Genomic DNA, 9,143 nt, shown 5'->3' with positions numbered 1-9,143 from the left:
AAGTATTTACCAAAAACTCAATTTTTTGTAGGGGTTAGCCCATAGATTTTGAGAAATTTCAAAAAATATGACAATATTGTTTTAATGCCTGTTGCATCCTGCACTAATATATGATGATGTTCAAAGAGGTTTAAGAGCCTTTGTGTCTCCGTTTTATCAAGAAAATTGTGATTTTATAGTGGTTATTCCATCGAATTTAGAGAGTATTATGAAGTTTTACTAAATTAATTGATAAAAACAATTAACGATGCTCATTTACCATGAAAAAGAGTTTAGCATACATTAATAAAATGTAGAATATGGTTAGAAATTTTAAAACAACACTAAAGATTATAGGCTTTAGTATATAAAGTATTTACCAAAACTCAATTTTTGTAGGGTTGAACCCATAGATTTTGAGAAAATTTCAAAAATATGACAATATTGTTTTAATGCCTAGTTGCATCCTGCACTAACATATGATGATGTGTCAAAGAGGTTTGGAGCCTTTGTCGTCTCCGTTTATCAAGAAAATAATATTATTTTATAGTGTTATTCCAGAGATTTAGGAGTATTATGATGTTTTACTAAATTATTGATAAAAACAATTGAACGATGCTCATTTACCATGAAAATTAGTTTAGCATACATAATATCAAATGGTAGAATATGGTTAGAAATTTTAAAACAACACTAAAGATTATAGGCTTTAGTATATAAAGTATTTACCAAAAACTCAATATTTTTGTAGGGGTTAAGCCCATAGATTTTGAGAAAATTTCAAAAAATATAACAATATTGTTTTAATGCCTAGTTGCATCCTGCACTAACATATGATGATGTTCAAAGAGGTTTGGAGCCTTTGTCGTCTCCGTTTATCAAGAAAATAATAATTTTATAGTGGTTATTCCATCGATTTAGGGAGTGTTATGAAGTTTTACTAAATTAATTGATAAAAACAATTGAACGATGCTCATTTACCATGAAAAAGAGTTTAGCATACATTAATACAAATGTAGAATATGGTAGAAATTTTAAAACAACACTACAGATTATGGGCTTCATTATATAACGAATTTACCAAAATTTCAATATTTTTGTAGGGGTTAGCCAATAGATTTTGAGAAAATTTTAAAAATATGACAATATTGTTTTAATGCCTAGTTGCATCCTCCACTAACATATGATTATGTTCAAAGAGGTTTAGAGCGTTTGCTCTCTCCGTTTTTCAAGAAAATTGTGATTTTATAGTGGTTATTCCATCGATTTAGGGAGTAGTATGAAGTTTTACTAAATTAATTGATAAAAACAATTGAATGATGCTCATTTACAATGAAAAACAGTTTAACATACATTAATACAAATTTAGAATAAGGTTAGAAATTTTAAAACAACACTAAAGATTATAGGCTTTAGTATATAAAGTATTTACCAAGAAACTCAATATTTTATAGGGGTTATCCCATAGTTTTTGAGAAAATTTCAAAAAGTATGATAATATTTTTTTAATGTCTAGTTGCATCCTGCACTAACATATGATGATGTTCAAAGAGGTTTGGAGCATTTGTCGTCTTTTATCAAGAAAAAATAATTTTATAGTGGTTATTCCATCGATTTAGGGAGTGTTATGAAGTTTTACTAAATTAATTGATAAAAACAATTGAACGATGCTCTATTACCATGAAAATGAGTTTAGCATACATTAATACAAATGTAGAGTATGGTTGAAATTTTAAAACAACACTAAAGATTATGACTTCATTATATAACGAATTTACCAAAAGTCAATATTTTTGTAGGAATTAGCCCATAGATTTGGAGAAAATTTCAAAAAATATGACAATATTGTTTTAATGCTTGGTTGCATCCTGCACTAACATATGATGATGTTCAAAGAGGTTCGAAGCCTTTACCGTCTCCATTTATCAAGAAAATAATAATTTTATAGTGGTTATTCCATCGATTTAGGGAATGTTATGAATTTTTACTAAATTAATTGATAAAAACAATTGAACGATGCTCATTTACCATGAAAAAGAGTTTAGCATACAATAATAGAAATGTAGAATATGATAGAAATTTTAAAACATCACTAAAGATTATCGGCTTCAGTATATAAAGAATTTACCAAAACCTCAATATTTTTGTAGGGGGTAGTCCATAGATTTTGAGAAAATTTCAAAAAATATGACAATATTGTTTTAATGCCTAGTTGCATCCTTCACTAACATATGATGATGTTCAAAGAGGTTTGGAGTCTTTGTCGTCTCCGTTTATCAAGAAAATAATAATTTTATAGTGGTTATTCCATCGATTTAGGGAGTATTATGAATTTTTACTAAATTAATTGATAAAAACAATTGAACGATGCTCATTTACCATGAAAATGAGTTTAGTATACATTAATACAAATTTAGAATATGGTTATAAATTTGAAAACAACACTAAAGATCATAGGCTTTAGTATATAAAGTATTTACCAAAAACTCAATATTTTTGTAGGGGTTATAGCCCATAGATTTTGAGAAAATTTCAAAAAATATGATAATATTTTTTTAATGCCTAGTTGCATCCTGCACTAATATATGATAATGTTCAAAGAGGTTTGGAGCCTTTGTCGTCTCCGTTTATCAAGAAAATTGTGATTTTATATTGGTTATTCCATCAATTTAGAGAGTATTATGAAGTTTTACTAAATTAATTGATAAAAACAATTTAACGATGCTCATTTACAAAGAAAAAGAGTTTAGCATACATTGATAAAAATTTAGAATATGGTTAGAAATTATAAAACAACACTAAAGATTATAGGTTTTAGTATATAAACTATTTACTAAAAACTCAATATTTTTGTAGGGGTTAGCCCATAGATTTTGAGAAAATTTCAAAAAATATGACAATATTGTTTTAATGCTTGTTTGCATCCTGCACTAACATATGATGATGTTCAAAGAGGTTTGGAGCCTTTGTCGTCTCCGTTTATCAAGAAAATAATAATTTTATAGTGGTTAGTCCATCGATTTAGAGAGTATTATGAAGTTTTACTAAATTAATTGATAAAAACAATTGAACGATGCTCATTTACCCTGAAAATTAGTTTAGTATACATTAATACAAATTTAGAATATGGTTAGAAATTTTAAAACAACACTAAAGATTATAGGTTTTAGTATATAAACTATTTACTAAAAACTCAATATTTTTGTAGGGGTTAGCCCATAGATTTTGAGAAAATTTCAAAAAATATAACAATATTGTTTTAATTCCTAGTTGCATCCTGCACTAACATATGATGATTTTCAAAGAGTTTTGGAGCCTTTGTCGTCTCCGTTTATCAAGAAAATAATAATTTTATAATGGTTATTCCATCGATTTAGGGAGTGTTATGAAGTTTTACTAAATTAATTGATAAAAACAATTGAACGATGCTCATTTACCATGAAAAAGAGTTTAGCATACATTAATACAAATGTAGAATATGGTAGAAATTTTAAAACAACACTACAGATTATGGGCTTCATTATATAACGAATTTACCAAAATTTCAATATTTTTGTAGGGGTTAGCCAATAGATTTTGAGAAAATTTCAAAAATATGACAATATTGTTTTAATGCCTAGTTGCATCCTCCACTAACATATGATTATGTTCAAAGAGGTTTAGAGCTTTTGCTGTCTCCGTTTTTCAAGAAAATTGTGATTTTATAGTGGTTATTCCATCGATTTAGGGAGTAGTATGAAGTTTTACTAAATTAATTGATAAAAACAATTGAATGATGCTCATTTACAATGAAAAACAGTTTAACATACATTAATACAAATTTAGAATAAGGTTAGAAATTTTAAAACAACACTAAAGATTATAGGCTTTAGTATATAAAGTATTTACCAGAAACTCAATATTTTTATAGGGGTTATCCCATAGTTTTTGAGAAAATTTCAAAAAGTATGATAATATTTTTTTAATGTCTAGTTGCATCCTGCACTAACATATGATGATGTTCAAAGAGGTTTGGAGCATTTGTCGTCTCCGTTTATCAAGAAAATAATAATTTTATAGTGGTTATTCCATCGATTTAGGGAGTGTTATGAAGTTTTACTAAATTAATTGATAAAAACAATTGAACGATGCTCTATTACCATGAAAATGAGTTTAGCATACATTAATACAAATGTAGAGTATGGTTGAAATTTTAAAACAACACTAAAGATTATGACTTCATTATATAACGAATTTACCAAAACTCAATATTTTTGTAGGAATTAGCCCATAGATTTGGAGAAAATTTCAAAAAATATGACAATATTGTTTTAATGCTTGGTTGCATCCTGCACTAACATATGATGATGTTCAAAGAGGTTCGAAGCCTTTACCGTCTCCATTTATCAAGAAATAATAATTTTATAGTGGTTATTCCATCGATTTAGGGAATGTTATGAATTTTACTAAATTAATTGATAAAAACAATTGAACGATGCTCATTTACCATGAAAAAGAGTTTAGCATACAATAATAGAAATGTAGAATATGATAGAAATTTTAAAACATCACTAAAGATTATCGGCTTCAGTATATAAAGAATTTACCAAAACCTCAATATTTTTGTAGGGGGTAGTCCATAGATTTTGAGAAAATTTCAAAAAATATGACAATATTGTTTTAATGCCTAGTTGCATCCTGCACTAACATATGATGATGTTCAAAGAGGTTTGGAGCCTTTGTCGTCTCCGTTTATCAAGAAAATTGTGATTTTATAGTGGTTATTCCATCGATTTAGGAGTATTATGAAGTTTTACTAAATTAATTGATAAAAACAATTGAACGATGCTCATTTACAATGAAAAAGAGTTTAGCATACATTAATACAAATTTAGAATATGGTTAGAAATTTTAAAACAACACTAAAGATTATAGGCTTTAGTATATAAAGTATTTACCAAAAACTCAATATATTTGTAGGGGTTAGCCCATAGATTTTGAGAAAATTTCAAAAAATATGAATATATTGTTTTAATGCTTGGTTGCATCCTTCACTAACATATGATGATGTTCAAAGAGTTTTGGAACCTTTGTCATCTCCGTTTATCAAGAAAATAATAATTTTATAACACATGGATTTTGAGAAAATTTCAAAAAATTTGACAATATTGTTTCAATGCATAGTTGAATCATGCACTAACATATGATGATGTTCATAGAGGTTAGACGACTTTGTTGTCTTCTTTTTTCAAGAAAATAGTGATTTTATAGTGGTTATTCCATCAATTAAGGGAATATAAGGAAGTTTTACTAAATTAATTGATAAAAAAAATTATAACGATTCACATATACCATGAAAAATAGCTTCTAATACATTAATACAAATATAGAATGTGCTTAGAAATTTTAAAACAACACTAACGATTATAGGCTTCAGTATGACAATATTGTTTTAATGCATAGTTGCATCATGCACAAACTTATGATGATGTTCAAAGAGGTTGTCTCCGTTTTTCAAGAAAATAGTGATTTTATAGTGGTTATTCCATCGATTTTGGGAATATTCGGAAGTTTTACTAAATTAATTGATAAAAAAATTATAACGATTCTCATATACCATGAAAAAAGCTTAAAAATACATTAATACAAATGTAGAATGTGGTTATAAATTTGAAAAACACTAAAGATTATAAGCTTCAGTATATAAAACAATTACCAAAAACTCAATATTTTTGTAGAGATTAAAACATAGATATTGACAAAATTTCAAAAAATATGACAATATTGTTTTAATGCATAGTTGCATCGTGTACTAATAGATGATGATGGTCAAAGAGGTTTGGAATACTTTTTGTCTCCTTTCGCCTAGATAATAGGGATTTTATAATAGTTAGTTCCATAATTTAGGGGATATATGAAGTTTTACTAAATTAAATTATAAAAACAATTTAACTATACCGTGAAAAATAGTTTAGCATACATTAATACAAATGTAGAATGTGGTTAGAAATTTTAAAACAACATTAAAGATTATAGGCTTCACTATATAAAACATTTACCAAAAACTCAATATTTTCGTAGGAGTTAACACATGGATTTTGAGAAAATTTCAAAAAATATGACAATATAGTTTTAATGCATAGTTACATCTTGCACTAACATATGATGATGTTCAAAGTGGTTAGTAGCCTATGTTGTCTCCGTTTTTCAAGAAAATAGTTATTCGATAGATTTAGTAACTAATATGAAGTTTTACTAAATTAATTGATTAAAAAACTATAACGATACCCATATACCATCAAAAAGAGCTTAAAATGCATTAATACAAATCTATAATGTGGTTAGAAACTTTAAAACAAAACTAAATATTATAGGCTTCAATATATAAAGTATTTACCAAAAACTCAATATTTTTGTAGGGGTGTTAGCACATAGATATTGACAAAATTTCATAAAATATGACAATATTTTTTTAATGCGTAGTTGCATCTTGTACTAATATATGTTGATGGTGAAAGAGGTTTAAAATATTTTTTGTCTCCATTTCTCTAGATAATAGCGATTTTATAATGGTTAGTTTCCTAATTTAGGGAATATATGAAGTTTTACTAAATTAAATTATAAAAACAATTTAACTATGCTCATTTACCATTAAAAAGAGTTTAGAATATATTAATACAAATGAAGAATATGGTGAGAAATTTTAAAATAACACTAAATATTATACGCTTCGGTATATAAAGTATTGAACAAAAACTCTATATTTTTTAGGGGTTAACACATAGATTTTGAGAAAAAATTGAAAAAATACGACAATATTTTTTTCATGGATATTTGCATCCTACACTAACATATGATGATTTTAAAAGAGGTTTGGAGCCTTTATTGTCTCCGTTTTTCAAGAAAATAGTTATTTTATAATGGTTATTCCATCGTTTTAGAGAGTATTATGAAGTTTTACTAAATTAATTGATAAAAAATTATAAAGATTCCCATATACCTTGAAAAATAGCTTCAAAAACATTAATAAAAATGTAGAATGTGGTTAGAAATTTTAAAACAACACTAAAGATTATAGGCTTCAATATATAAAACATTTACCAAAAACTCAATATTTTCGTAGGGGGGTTAACACATAGATTTTGAGAAAAATTTCAAAAAATATGAAAATATTGTTTTAATGCATAGTTGTATCATTCACTAACATATGATGATGTTCAAAGAGGTTATGAGCCTTTGTTGTATCCGTTTTTCAAGAAAATAGTTATTCCATTGATTTAGGGAATATTATGAAGTTTTACTAAATTAATTGATAAAAAATTATAACGATTCCCATATACCATGAAAAAAAACTTAAAATACATTAATACAAATGTAGTATGTGGTTTGAAATTTTAAAACAACAGTAAAGATTATAGGCTTCAGTATATAAAACATTTTTCAAAAACTCAATATTTTCGTAGGGGTACACATGGTTTTTGAGTAAAATTTCAAAAAATATGAAAATATTGTTTTAATGCATAGTTGCATCCTGCTCTAACATATGATTATGTTCAAAGAGGTTTGGAGCCTTTGTTGTCTCCGTTTTTTAAGAAAAAGTGATTTTATAGTGGTTATTCCATCGATTTAGTAACTATTATGAAGTTTTACTAAATTAATTTATAAAAAAATTATAACGATTCCCATATACCACCACAAAGAGCTTTAAATACATTAATACAAATGTAGAATGTGTTTAGAAATTTTAAAACAACACTAAATATTATAGGTTTCGGTATATAAAACATTTACCAAAAACTCAATATTTTTGTAGGGGGTGGTTAACAAAAAGATTTTGAGAAATTTTTTTAAAATATGACCATATTGTTTTAATACATAGTTGTATCTTGCACTAATATATGATGATGTTTCAAAGAGGTTTGGAGCCTTTATTGTCTCCGTTTTTCAAGAAAATACTGATTTTATAGTGGTTATTCCATCGATTTAGTAACTATTATGAAGTTTTACTAAATTAATTGATAAAACAAATTATAACGATTCCCATATACCATCAAAAAGAGCTTAAAATACATTAATACAAATGTAGAATGTGGTTAGAAATTTTAAAACAACACTAAAGATTATAGGCTTCGGTATAAAAAACATTTACCAAAAACTCAATATTTTTGTAAGGGGTTGTTAACATATAGATATTGACAAAATTTCAAAAAATATGACAATATTGTTTTAATGCATAGTTGCATCCTGTATTAATATATAATGATGGTCAAAGAGGTTTGGAACAGTTTTTATTTCCTTTTCTCTAGAAAATAGCGATTTTATAATGGTTAGTTCCCTAATTTAGGGAATATATGAAGTTTTACTAAATTAAATTATACAAACAATTTAACTATACCATGAAAAAGAGTTTAGCATACATTAATGCAAATATAGAATGTGGTTAGAAATTTTAAAACAACACTAAAGATTATAGGCTTCACTATATAAAACATTTACCAAAAACTCAATATTTTCATAGACACATGGATTTTGAGAAAATTTCAAAAAATATTATAATATATTTTTAATGCATAGTTGCATCCTGCACTAACATATGATGATGTTCAAATAGGTTAGGAGCCTTTATTGTCTCCGTTTTTCAAGAAAATAGTTATTCAATCGATTTAGGGAATATTATGAAGTTTTACTAAATTAATTGATAAAACAATTATAATGATTCTCATATACCATAAAAAGGAGCTTAAAATACATTAATACAAATGTAGAATATGGTTAGAAATTTTAAAACAACACTAAATATTATAAGCTTCAATATATAAAGTATTTACCAAAAAGTCAATATTTTCGTAGGGTGTTAGCACATTGATATTGACAAAATTTCATAAAATATGAAAATATTGTTTTAATGCGTAGTTACATCATGTACTAATATATGATGATGGTCAAAGAGGTTTGGAACATTCTTTGTCTTCATTTCTCTAGATAATAGCGATTTTAAAATGGTTAGTCCCATAATTTAGGGAGTATATGAAGTTTTAGTAAACTAAATGATAAAAACAATTTAACTATGCTCATTTACCATGAAAAAGAGTTTAGCATATATTAATACGAATGTTGAATATGGTGAGAAATTTTAAAACAACACTAAAGATTATAGGCTTCGGTATATAAAGTATTTACCAAAA

General features: G+C 26.1%; 1 long non-coding RNA gene across 1 annotated transcript in view; it reads left to right on the top strand.

Annotated features, from left to right (window-relative positions):
- The window catches only part of LOC117134108, an 8,916-nt gene extending 2,157 nt beyond the window's left edge, over positions 1-6,759 (top strand). The window contains exon 2 of the long non-coding RNA XR_004458263.1: positions 6,442-6,759. This is a non-coding gene — a long non-coding RNA (uncharacterized LOC117134108). The remainder of the gene's footprint in view (positions 1-6,441) is intronic.
- The last annotated feature ends 2,384 nt before the right edge of the window (positions 6,760-9,143 follow it).

The sequence above is a fragment of the Brassica rapa genome, chromosome A01 (assembly GCF_000309985.2).
Source record: "Brassica rapa cultivar Chiifu-401-42 chromosome A01, CAAS_Brap_v3.01, whole genome shotgun sequence".
Lineage (NCBI taxonomy): Eukaryota > Viridiplantae > Streptophyta > Magnoliopsida > Brassicales > Brassicaceae > Brassica > Brassica rapa.
Note: the sequence above shows the minus strand (reverse complement) of the source record. Positions and strands in the feature narration are given on the sequence as shown.